The 12098-nt window shown below is 39.7% G+C and overlaps 1 protein-coding gene across 9 annotated transcripts in view; it reads right to left on the bottom strand.

Moving 5' to 3' along the window:
- LOC144198740 (receptor-type tyrosine-protein phosphatase delta-like) overlaps positions 1–11816 on the bottom strand; it is a 123719-nt gene extending 111903 nt beyond the window's left edge. For 4 of the 9 annotated variants that reach the window (XM_077719922.1, XM_077719923.1, XM_077719924.1 and 1 more), the window contains exons 1-2: positions 11638–11802; positions 11387–11493 (exon numbers count right to left, since the gene is read on the bottom strand). The gene's annotated coding sequence lies outside the window, so the exon portion shown is untranslated. Of the gene's footprint in view, positions 1–11386; positions 11494–11637 lie in introns of all 9 variants that reach the window. The other 5 variants (XM_077719919.1, XM_077719921.1, XM_077719920.1 and 2 more) reach the window with 2 other exon arrangements.
- Positions 11817–12098: the final 282 nt, after the last annotated feature.

Raw genomic sequence — 12098 nt, 5'->3', positions numbered from 1 at the left:
ATCTTGGAACAAAGGTTTTCACACCGGAGCTCTTTTTAACCTGAATGTTTCGTAAGTAGAATTCGATGAGTTGTCGCAATATATTACACATTTACATACTAATTAGTTAAACAAAATTCTTTATTTTATAAGTCTTATTTTTCATCACGTTTAATTCCGTGAAAATCAACTTTGGATAGACTTTGGTGAAATACATCAAAAGTAGATAAAGTTTACCTTCCAAGCATGATGATGATGATATTAAATTATTGCCTATGTATATTTCACTTAAGTACGGAAGATTTTCCTAATTAAAGCCATTCATGGGCTCGGAAAAAAAAGAGTGAATGTATTTTTGTCACTTGCTCTGTTTTTTGAAAGTCCAAAATGTCTCTTTCCCTTTCTTTTCACACACTTTGAGTCTCTTCCTATTGAACCTTCTTCATCTCTCTTTGACCTGCTCCATCTTCTACCTGTTTCCTTCTCATAGCATTTATTTTGTCTCCACAGATGAATACGATGGGGGAAGCCGTAAATTTCCTCAAGTACATCCACCATTATTCACATTGTAAAGCAGAAAAAGGGAGAGAAACAGCAAGCAGTAAGACAACTCGGTGACAAGAATAAGGTGTAAAAGTGGGTGTTGTGTGTAAGATTGTTGAGGAAATGAAGGGAAAGTTAGTAAGGCCACAAAAAGACAAACAGGCATTCTGCAAATCCTGAGACACGGCGATGATTGGGTGAACAGACAGACAGTGATGGAGGTGCTAAAAGAGCAATGGAGGCAAAGAGACAGAAGGGGAAGAGAGATAAAGACACAGCCTTTCACATAACTCACACAGACACTCTGTCAAAGCACACGCACATTACTATGGCGAGATGAGCAACATGATTAAGAGTTCCCCAGAGGCCCCAAAACATCCTTCTTGGGCCACTACAGACAAGTTAGTAGATCGCCACTCAGCGCTCAGGGATTAAGATGCCTCCCTGTGTACATATAAGCATAGGATGTATAGTCTGACTGTGTATGAAAAGGTTGTTGTTGGGGTAGGAGTCAATTTTCTATGGAATGGCGACTGAAACTACTTAATTCAACCAAATCTGATTTCAATGCCAAACTAATTTGAAAAGAGGGTATGTACACAGAGCGAGAGTCCCTGAGATGCAGGGCTCTCACTTTTTCTGTATTATCGTTAAATGTATTATAGCTAACATATTATGGTGTTTTTTTTTTTAGACAAAAAGCATACTATTATACCAACTGTATATAAGAAGCTGTAATACTGCCAACAGACAATAACAGACTTAACCACTTCTTTCAACCAAGGACACTCAGTTGAAAGTTTGTTAGATATGTTCTATGGAGGATACTTTTATTGATGAATTGAACTGAAACTTATCTGTTATGAAATATGCTGTTATTTTTCAACTTGTTGAGATAATTCAAGAGATAAATACAAGATTTACTTATTTACATACATGGCATTTTTTTGGCCCATTAAAGCAGTTGTGTATAGATTCTCATTCTCAGAATCAGTATTAGTTAATATTTTAAAGTCAGCTGCTTATATTTGAAACCCATTGGGAAGTTTTGATGATTTCCAGCTTTATATAAAAAAAATCACTTAAATTTGTATCTTAAATAAATGGTCATTGGTATAGTATTATGTCATTATGTACAGTTGGACCAGGTTTTGATAGTTAAAATACAACTTATAACCAATCCCAACAGCCGCGACAAAACATTTCTACTTAGTTTGTCCGCTTAGAGTTTCTTTATAGTCTAAGCCGCAATGTCAGTATGGAAGAGATTACATATACATAGATGTTAATTCCTATTAAAGCCACAGAAAATCTTTTTTTGTCTTCTATTCTTTTCGGGTGTATTCGTAGTCAAAATTATGGAGATATCACCCCTTTTTTTTCAGCAATGACTTGAACCAAAGTATTCCCTTAGCCTTACACATAAGGTCAGTGTAGAGATTCAAACTTAACTAATGCCAAAAATGTAAAGCACACTAGGGCAAAAAGTAAAGAAAATGAAAAAAATAAAGGCAAAAAAACAAAAGAAACAGCAGCACTTGCAACAGGAATAAATGTGATGTTTTCTGTGGGAGCTCCAGCCTGACTTATGAACTAAATCCACCTGTAAGCGCATTCCGGTCATGTTCTATGGGATCAGCAGCATAAATCAGGATTTATCACTTCTGACATCGCTGGAAACGCACTAACAGTAGGGTCGCCGACTTTTCCCAGCCAGTGATTTACCTGATACTGTGATAACAGCTGAAGGCCACGGAGGTTTCAGCTGCCCACTGGGGAAAAGGTGGGTTTTCTGCAATGTGTAAATTCACCTCTAGATGACACTACTAGGGTGGCCTAGCGGACGAGTAGTTAGCGCGTCCGCCTCACAGTTCTGGTGCTGTGGATTCAATCTCAGGTTGGTTCACATTGTGGAAATTGCATGTTCTCCCTGGGCTTGAGTGGGTTTTCTCTGGGTACTCCAGTTTCCACCCAACTTCCAAAAACAGGCATACAGGCTAGTTGAACAATAAATTTCCAATGTATGAGTGTGAACATGAATGGCTGTTCGTTTCCTTGTGCCCTGCAATTGGCTGGCCACCAATTCAGAATGTCACCTGCCTGGTGCCCGAAATTAGACTGGATAGTCTCCAGCACCCCCTAAAACCCTTGGATAAGTGGTACAAATAATGAATGAATGAATGAATGCATAAATGAAGCACACTACCAAAATGGACAATATGGTTTAAAAGTAGTAAGTCTTGGTCTATTAATATTGTATTAAGTCAAGTCAAAAGTGATAAAACAAAACAGATCACTATAGTTTTTTTTCTTGTGACTTCTAAGACCGTTCAGAAGTAGTGTTTTCTCTTTGAATTATTTTTACAATACATAAATAATAGAGTAAAATGTGTCGTTGCGTGACTTAAAGTATGGACCCCAGTTGGTGGCCAACATGAGAAGGTGGGGTGTGGATGCCTGAGCTGCAAGAGTCATGGGGAGCCAAGAGAACAAATACAAGCAAAGTAGATGATCTGGCATTTACTAGTAGTGGTGTGGTGGGCGGGCCTGTGCAAACATCATACTGTGTTGCTCTCACATGGGCAACAAGAGTAGAATTAGAATGAACAATCCACTATCCAACAAAATGACACACTGTTACTGCTTGCTTCTTTTTTGGGGATGCGATATTTTTAATCTCCCACAAATACAGATTAATAAAATACATATGAGGGAATCTATGTTTGACCACAAAACACGACATTAGATACACCTGTACATACTGAATGAGCACCAAGAGAAATGGGAAATGGGACAATGCACATAGTGATAGGTATCAGTTTATTGATGTGATAGGGCTGCCTTTTGCTGTTTTACAGCTGTACCTGAACTTAATGAAGTGGCAGATGAGTGTATTCCTTCATGCAAGTGTGTGCCTCATTAAATGTGTGTTTGTGTGTGCCTGTACACGGGTGGGTGAGTGTGTGCAAGAGCCAAAGAGTGCGAGAAGAAGCTGGAGAGATAACATGAAAGCTTCTCACAGTCCCCATACAGCACTCAGATGAGTGTGATTAAAAACCCAAGCCTTGGTTTTCACACACAGACACGCACGCACATGCACAGACACATCTACACAAAGCATCCCCTCATGCTTTCTGTTCTAAATTTACACCTAACATGAGAACAGAAGAATGGGGGAGGAGGCAAGTCGGAGGTATGAAGGCGAGGTAAGGTAGTGAGGAAGGACGGGAGGAGAAGGAAAAACCGGCATCGTCGGCCAGAAGATAGTGGGCGGAGGCATCAAGGGATGAGTAGAGAGAGTGTATCAGGAAGAAGTACGCCAGACGGGGCAAAAAGTGGGAATGGAGATGGGGAAGAGCCCAATTTATGAAGAGAGGAGCCAAATCTGATTTAGGGAAGACTTAGATGGCAAAAGGAAGTGCATATTGGGGGGGTTGAAATTCAGATAAAGGAGGGAGAAGGACAGCGGCATATTAGTCAAGGTGTCCAGTCTGTGTATTGCCTGCTGTGCAATACCTCCCCTCTGATTTACTCTGCCGAGTGACTGATGAGCATGAAGACGGAAGAAGGGATGCAGAAATGAAGAGAGGAGGGAGGTCTCGCAATGAGCGTTTAGGCCAAATTAACGGCACCTCATAAATTAGACTAACAGTCCAAGTAGAGGGGCTATAAAAATGTGTTCACAGTATACTAGTAAAGGAATATATGTTTACATGTGCATGTATATGTGAATGATGACACGTCAAGAAGGGAGTCATTTGGGCCAGCACCAACGGATTACTGTCTGATAAAGTAGAGATATCGAATCACTCCTTCGCACAAACACAATCTCGCTGTGATTGCTGCACCTAGTCAAGAGTGTTCTGCCGCAGTATATACAGAAACAGCATGGACACCCAATACACCAAAGTTGTTGACTGTCACTTGCCATGCAATTTATTAAATCTACATATTCTCACGTTTCAGTGGGTGGAGGGACGATTCATAGTTGTTGTTTTTTTGTTCGATGCTTGGTGCATATCCAGCCTTAATGTAAAAAAAATACGTAATATTCATTTATTTTATAAATTGTCTGTCTGTATAAAAGTGGCAGATGAGCTAAAACATATTTTAAAAAAACTTTGCTTAACTCTATGTCGGATACAGAAGATGATGACTCGTATATGTTTGAATGCTTTGACTTATTTACCGTGAATCAAACTCTGCCTTTTTAAAACATACTACGTTAGCATGCATTCTAGTGCATGTGTCATGGTAGCACTACCATATTTTGCGTCCATTGAGGTGAAGCGCCCTGTGTATGTGCAAAATACAGAAATTGCACCCGCAATATATAGGTGAGAAAATACGGTAGTTGGGTAGATGTTCATGCTAAGTCTTGTTGGGACAGAATCAGTTGAATTACATACTGGACATACCATTATCAACATCTGCACCAACAAAAATGGCAAAGCAAACATTTTAAAGCTTGACTAAAGCTGCCTTGAAGCTGACTTGAGAAGGGACTCAGGATTTGCTCACAACATGCCAGATGGTTAATTTTCCTAACAACTTTGTGTGCAAGCAATTGATGCACAGTATATGAAAGGGGCTACGTTTTAAAAAAAATAAACAAACAAATACACAGAGTATTCTCTTAGGAGATGAAATACTTAATAATCAGCCAAAAAAAGGGTGAATATGATTTCTTTCCATCAAGAAAAGCCTTTACTGAAGTTTCCTACGCTAGTTTTAATGTTCACTTATGATATATAAAAAAAGTCTATGGTAGAAGCGTCCAAATTAATCTCAAGTGTCCCTCTCTTGCGGTACTTTTAAACCACATTTACCATCTCTATCAACAAACACAAATATATCTAATTGGTTCTGAATGATGTCAGTTTATCTGACAAGGCAAGATAACAGAGTATAATATAGAAAAAATATAGTAATGCATCACAAACATCATGTCATAATGGAAACTAAATTTAAAGAGAAAAAAGAATCCTTTCCATTTTCTTTTCAAAAATAACTTTATAAGTGGCACCTTCAAATTATCCACCCATAAAAACTTCTAATTGGTTCACAGAATGTCTTTGCATGTGGTGGATGAAGAGAGTTTTAACCTTACCTCAACATCAGCTTTCATGCAGTTTCATGATCTAAAAAAAGATCTAGAGTCCTTAATCAGTGCACAGATTTAGTGAGTGCTCAGGTATTGATAGGAAAAATAATAGGGGAAATATGAGAGGAAAAGTACAGTTTTTGAGACCACCTATATCTCATAGCTCACTGTGAGCTCAGTTATTATAGCAAGTAGATTTCTAAATAAGAAAGCAAAAAAGCCATTTCTTTGACATCTATTGCACATGAAATTAATCAATTCATTTTCCAATATGCTTATATTGTTGTTGGATTTTATTTAAATCATGATAATTATTACTGGTACTTTTTTCTATAGCAGGTACAACCACCAGTACATGCCTAACCATGCAAAAAATTATGCACCAACTTGAACATGTTTCTTGACCATTGATAATAATTTTACCTCTCATTTGCATTTTGAACAGACAAAGTTTTTTTTTTTTAAGTAGCTTCATGGGAGCCCTGTAGATGAAATCAGAGCATGAACTTCACTTTTGCTAAACTGCTGACCTGAATTCCATTCCAAACCCTTGAAATGAAAAAAGTTTACAAGAATCTGGAAGCCTAACACTGTCATTTCAAATATCAGTAAATAGATAAATTAGAGGGTGCAATCCCGGCAGATAGTATTTCAGGAAGAACATGCAACTTCATACTTTCTTTCCTTTTCAATTACTACAGGCATCAAGGACAAGTGTTTGCCACATTTGCCTTCCCGTCCTCCAATCCTGAATCTTTCTTCCTACAGCACATTTATGTTGTTCATTTACGTGACAGAAAAGTGAACTCAGAAGTCAGACGTGTGTACTGATCACTCACTGATTGCAGCTGACCGAGTGAGATACTACAAAAGGCACACATACACACACTTAACCGCCCACACACACACACACTGCTCTTGACACTGTAGAGTTGATGCTTGGAGTGATTAAAGTGGTCTTGCTTCTGAGTGTGTCACCTGGGTGCTGCTGTATCTTAAATCAGGACAGTGGGGCTCAGATTGGGTATTGACTGGCCCGCAGATGTCTCCATCCATCACACTGAGAAATGACGGTATGGACGGCGCCCGGAGGTAGCTGCCATATATATGCAATGCCATATATATCCTCCCCGGTTGTCTGAGGTGACTTAAGGTTAGATAATGACATCAAGCACTATGTAAATTCCAGGACAAGCAGGTAGAGGCGGAGATGGGAGCTGTGTCATGACAAGTTGCATGTCTTTCATCGCACTAAACATAAACACACGCTCGACAAGACAACTGTGAGGTGATAAAACAGAGTCTGACAGCTACATATGCTCCAGTGTGCAATGCTTGCGGTATTAGAAAAGACTTCCATTTGTGTTTCTCTTCTGTTGTCTCTCAGTTTAAGCGGCACACATATGCTTTGTCTTGAGGGCCTGAGAAGCATCTTTTGACTGTGTGCCTAATGATAATAAATGAGCCATCATGGGTGGGAAGGGAGGCACTAAGTCATCCCCTTCATCGACAGGATGAAGACAGGGAGGCCCAAGGTCACCCCACTGTCAGCATCACTCTCCCTAACGACCCCTCTCGCTACCTCACATGCATATGTGTGCACATACATATATATTTACACAAAGGCGAGAGGAAAGACCCGCAGACACAGGCAGTGACCACCCTGGGGAGAAAAGCTTGAGAGCACCACGTTTGTGTGAAAATGTGACTACCCCCTCTTGTTTCTTGAAACAGAGAGTCACAGCCTTCATTTTGTTGCATTTTGGCTTAGGAAGACACTACCTTAAGTACCGTCTAGTAGTTTCTCCTTGCCCGAGGCTGCATGCTTCTGTGAGTTTTGCGCACTTCTCTTACTCAAGACTCAAGAGTTTTTAGAGGTCTGAAGAATTGCAACTACCTACCGTTTTACAGGCAGAAATAAAGAAATAACTTTTCAAAATAAGGGAAAAGATGAGACAAGAGTCAACAAACTGAACGTGCTGCGCAAAAGCCCAAAGGCTCTTTCCCAGCTCAGATTTAGAAACCATGTTCCACTTTCACGACATTTTTAAGTTTCAAAAAGGGGAGATAAATCACTTTCAACCATCAATTGGCTTATTGCCAATCTGTTCTTCTACTGCAAATATGATGTGAAACAATTGTTTGGGGAAACCCATCATATATGTTTAATGTATCTTTCAGCTATTACATGACATAAATTGACATGACTAACTCGTCCTAAACTGTGTGATCTTTCACACAACGTACATTTTGTCAGTAATTGAAAGCATTCTGAAAGAAACTGGTTTTGTAGGTCAAAAAGAAATGGATTTGTGAGAATGCGAGCCATGGGCATTATGTTTTCCAGGGAGCTCACTGATAGGCCCTGAGAAGTGGCCACTTGGACTGTCTCGGACCTTCACTGTTATTTACCAGTTGTGTCCCCTCACCCATCCACAGTTCCAACAAAGACAGGTCATGTGTCTATTGAAAGAATGTATTTCATGCTAGCAGTTCTACAACATATGTATCTTTATGTCTAACGAACTGCCGTAAAGTATATGATCCCAATTCGCTTTTTACTCACAAGAGAGGAAGAATAGAAGCCACAATTATGGCAAATGTCGCGAATTGCTAATTAAAAATATACTTTGGTGTCATAGTAGATGTGCAAACAGGAACGTCGTATCATTCCCTTAAAACTGTGGCAATAGTTTTCAACTTCACATTGCACTGCATACAAATCTATGATTAGAACACATGCATACCCAAATGCACATAACATGGTTGAGATTGGAGTTCTGGAAAGCTAATTTGCACCACATTGAAATGCATCTCAATTAAAGAGGAACACATCGTGGTGCCAGGGGAGGTGAGAAGAGAGAGAGATGTGAGAGAACGGGTTGGAGGAAAAGGGTGTGAAATAGAAAGAGTGCCAGCATGTGAGAGCAATAGAAGAAGAGGTTTAGAGTTTAATTGTATATGGCAAGAATACAGACAGACAAGAGAGTATGAAAAGTGTCAGTGTGTCTGTGTGTGTGTGTGCTTAGCCCCTATACAAAAAAAGCCAACAGAAAATTACCCTAAATTTTGAAAATTATTCATCTCACCAAGAACTTTTGGACAAGTATATTTCGGTACTTCCGACATTATAGGAACAGCTTGGCAAAGGCACTTTTCTGTCCCCAGTGCACAAAGCAATGCTCATGAATGCTTGTCTGAATCAGTTAGGTATAAATTAGACTTTAGACCTTTTAACCAATCAAACATGTTTGTCTACAAATGGCTTTTGCAGATAATAGAAGAATGAATGGGACTTTAGTCTGTATGAATCTCAAGAACAAACAACAACTGCAAGAAAAGAAGCACACACATTCACACACACACACACACACACACACACACACACACACACACACACACACACACACACACACACACACACACACACAATCTGCCGCATGAAAAAAAAGGTTTAGTTTTGTATGCCAAGCATTCTGCATAGACTGTCATGTTCTTCAAGCTGTGATGACTCTGCCAGGCTGCCATCTTCCCAGCAACACCAAACACAAACGGACCATTCCTTCTCTCTTTCAATTGTTGTTTTAACCTGATATGTGCCCGACTGAAATAACATCACTTGGATTTAATTTATCATATTTCAGCATTTCTCACCATTATGTAATGAATGAGTCACTTCTTCCTTTATGATACTGATGCTTAATCACATTAACATGATATTGATGACACATCTGTGCACCGTGTCAAAATGTATCATCTAATTTACATGCAGTACATGAAAAAGAGGATTCAGGTCCATGTACATTGACTCTTAAACATAAACAGACTTCTTTAACCCTTACTGGAAATGTCATGTGACCAATTCTAATGTTGTCTTAACATCAGTTGAATGAAAACAAAGTGGTAAGCCCACCACTGAAGGCCTCTCTTCCTATTAAACAAGTTCACGCTGACCACTCAAGCTACACAGTGGGACATCCGCGATTAGAAACACAGATGAAATAAGAATAAATTCAAGACTGCTTTTTGGTGACTTGATATGTTGAATCTTGAAACTTTTTTTCCCATTTAAAATGCACATGTCGACAGTGTTCCATTGTCAAATTGTCTCTACTAAAAGATTTATCATTTGGATGTATTTTGAAGAGCATCATATAAAATTATCTTTTTTATTCATCTTCCTACTTTAGGTGAATTATCCGTTATACGCCATCATAACGCTGCTCACTGACGTTCTCATTGAAATCCTCAAAGAAGTGGCCAACTTGTAAGAAAAGCATGTTATTTTCTGGAATTTGGGCCAAACTCATCCAAACTCTAAATGTATGTTTGTGTAGATTTTGATTCACAACACAACACGATTTTTTTCTTTTTGGATTCCAGTTTGTGTGGTTGTGAATATGAACACGTGACCTGACTCTCATTAATAAATGGACTTTTACCTAATTAAGAAACATTTGTGGCGCTCACAGATTAGAATTTGAGTTACAGTGCAAATGGTACATTAACCAGATTGAGCAAAACCAATGGAACTCTGATTCATCAACGATTGAAATGAATTAGTGTGTTACGATACTTGAGTCCAGATGGTATTAAAAAGTATCTCTTGGCTATGTTGGGCTAAAAAAAAGACCTCATACATAAACCTCAGGATGATGACAAGTATGTCACAGCCCAAGGAGCCCGTCAAGCAAAGCCATTGACAGCTAAATAATAATACAAAAAGAAAAACTGCTTACATGGGTTTTCCACATCCTCCCATACTTAATCCTACTCTCTTCTCACTTGGCTCACTTTTTCTTGCCTTTAATATGTGACTGAGCAAGCGCACATACACACACATCCACGCCTACACGTGTACACACACATACTATGGGTACATGGTTAACAGTGATGGCCCTGCACTGTACATGCGCCATAAAACACATCAGCAGATTACTCCTACCATCTCTTTCTATGCCCTATGGGTCTTTATGACCTCCATCTCCACTTGATGAGTTTGCTCATGAGCCTTTAAGCAGCCCCCTGGCCTGACAAGAACCATGAGTTGCCATTAAAGTTGAGGAAGGCCTTGCTTATTAGTGCAAACGGTGGCACATCACAGGCTAATCGGCTGTGGACAGCAAGTGTGGCTACGTGGGAGGTGTGATGCTGGCGGATGGTGTGTGGGAGAGGAATGTTTTATCTTAGAGGAAGTGTGAGCTCGCCATAATAGACAAGCGTAATTGATAAACAGAAGACAAGTGCCCTCCAAAATCCAACTGTTACACTACACATGCAAACACTCTGGACACTACCTTATAAAGCATAAAATTGGGGCACCCAAACTTTTCGACATCACCTTCGTATTATTCACTTCTCACAAAAACAACTGACATTATGACCAAGTGATTGGACCACACAGTACTTCACTCCTGCCTGCATTCATAATAAATATATAAAGTATTTTTAACAAGCGTTAAAACACTTGTTAATAAGGTTGATGTGCAAAATAACAGTCTATACTTTGATAAATGTGACATCGGTGAAGCAAGGTAAGACAACATTCGATTCTTAAGCAAGATCAACATAAAAAGACAATTTTGAAGTCGCTTCTTAATACTAAAGAGTTGACGCGCGTTTTTGACGCTCATTCATCTTAATTATATTGATGACTTGACGCATTAAAACACGCACAAACTGGACTCGTGGACAACTTTTGCATAAGATCCGATCCGTTCACAAAATGACATTTAAAGAAAAAACATAAAGTCTGCTCACCATAGAGTGCCGATGCATATAGGCTTGCGGAGAATTCCGAGGAGTTTTCGTACGTCTTTCTTCGTCCTCAAGTTGAAGACATGCAGCGCTTTAGAGTCCTGAATCAACTGCAAAAAAAGAGACGAAAGGAGAAAAGAGGGGATTTGAATAAAGGTCAGAGGAATACATTTCATCCCGGTGCCAAACATAAAAGTGCTAAGTGCAAAACACAAAAAGAGACGGTGAAAGAAATTTGATCCGTAATTACACACATTTGATGCGCTAATAATTGATATCCGGGGGTGAGATGGAGCAGAAAAGCGGCAGGTGGAGCAGGACAGACGGCAGCTGTAAGACTTGACTTAACACTGGAGCTGACGATCTGTATCGAGATAAGCACTCCGCGAGCAAGAGAGAGGGGAAGGGAGAGAGAGGGAAATCGAGAGAGAGTGAGTGAGTGAAAGAGAGATAGATAGATGTAGAGGAGAGTTAGAGAGAGAGGGGAGATGGAGAGCAGAGTGAGAGAGGGGGGGGGATGGAGAGGAAATTGTGTGTGAGAGAGAGAGAGCAAGAGAAAGAGTGAGTGAGAAAGAGAGCAATGGAGAGGAGAGTGAGAGAGATTGAGAGAGAGAGAGATGAGAGGAGAGTGAGAGAAATGAGAGGAGAGTGAGAGAAATGAGAGAAGAGTGAGAGAGAGATGGAGAGGAGAGGAGCGGAGAGGAGAGATGGAGAG

The sequence above is a fragment of the Stigmatopora nigra genome, chromosome 6, assembly GCF_051989575.1.
Source record: "Stigmatopora nigra isolate UIUO_SnigA chromosome 6, RoL_Snig_1.1, whole genome shotgun sequence".
Taxonomy (NCBI): domain Eukaryota; kingdom Metazoa; phylum Chordata; class Actinopteri; order Syngnathiformes; family Syngnathidae; genus Stigmatopora; species Stigmatopora nigra.
Note: the sequence above shows the minus strand (reverse complement) of the source record. Positions and strands in the feature narration are given on the sequence as shown.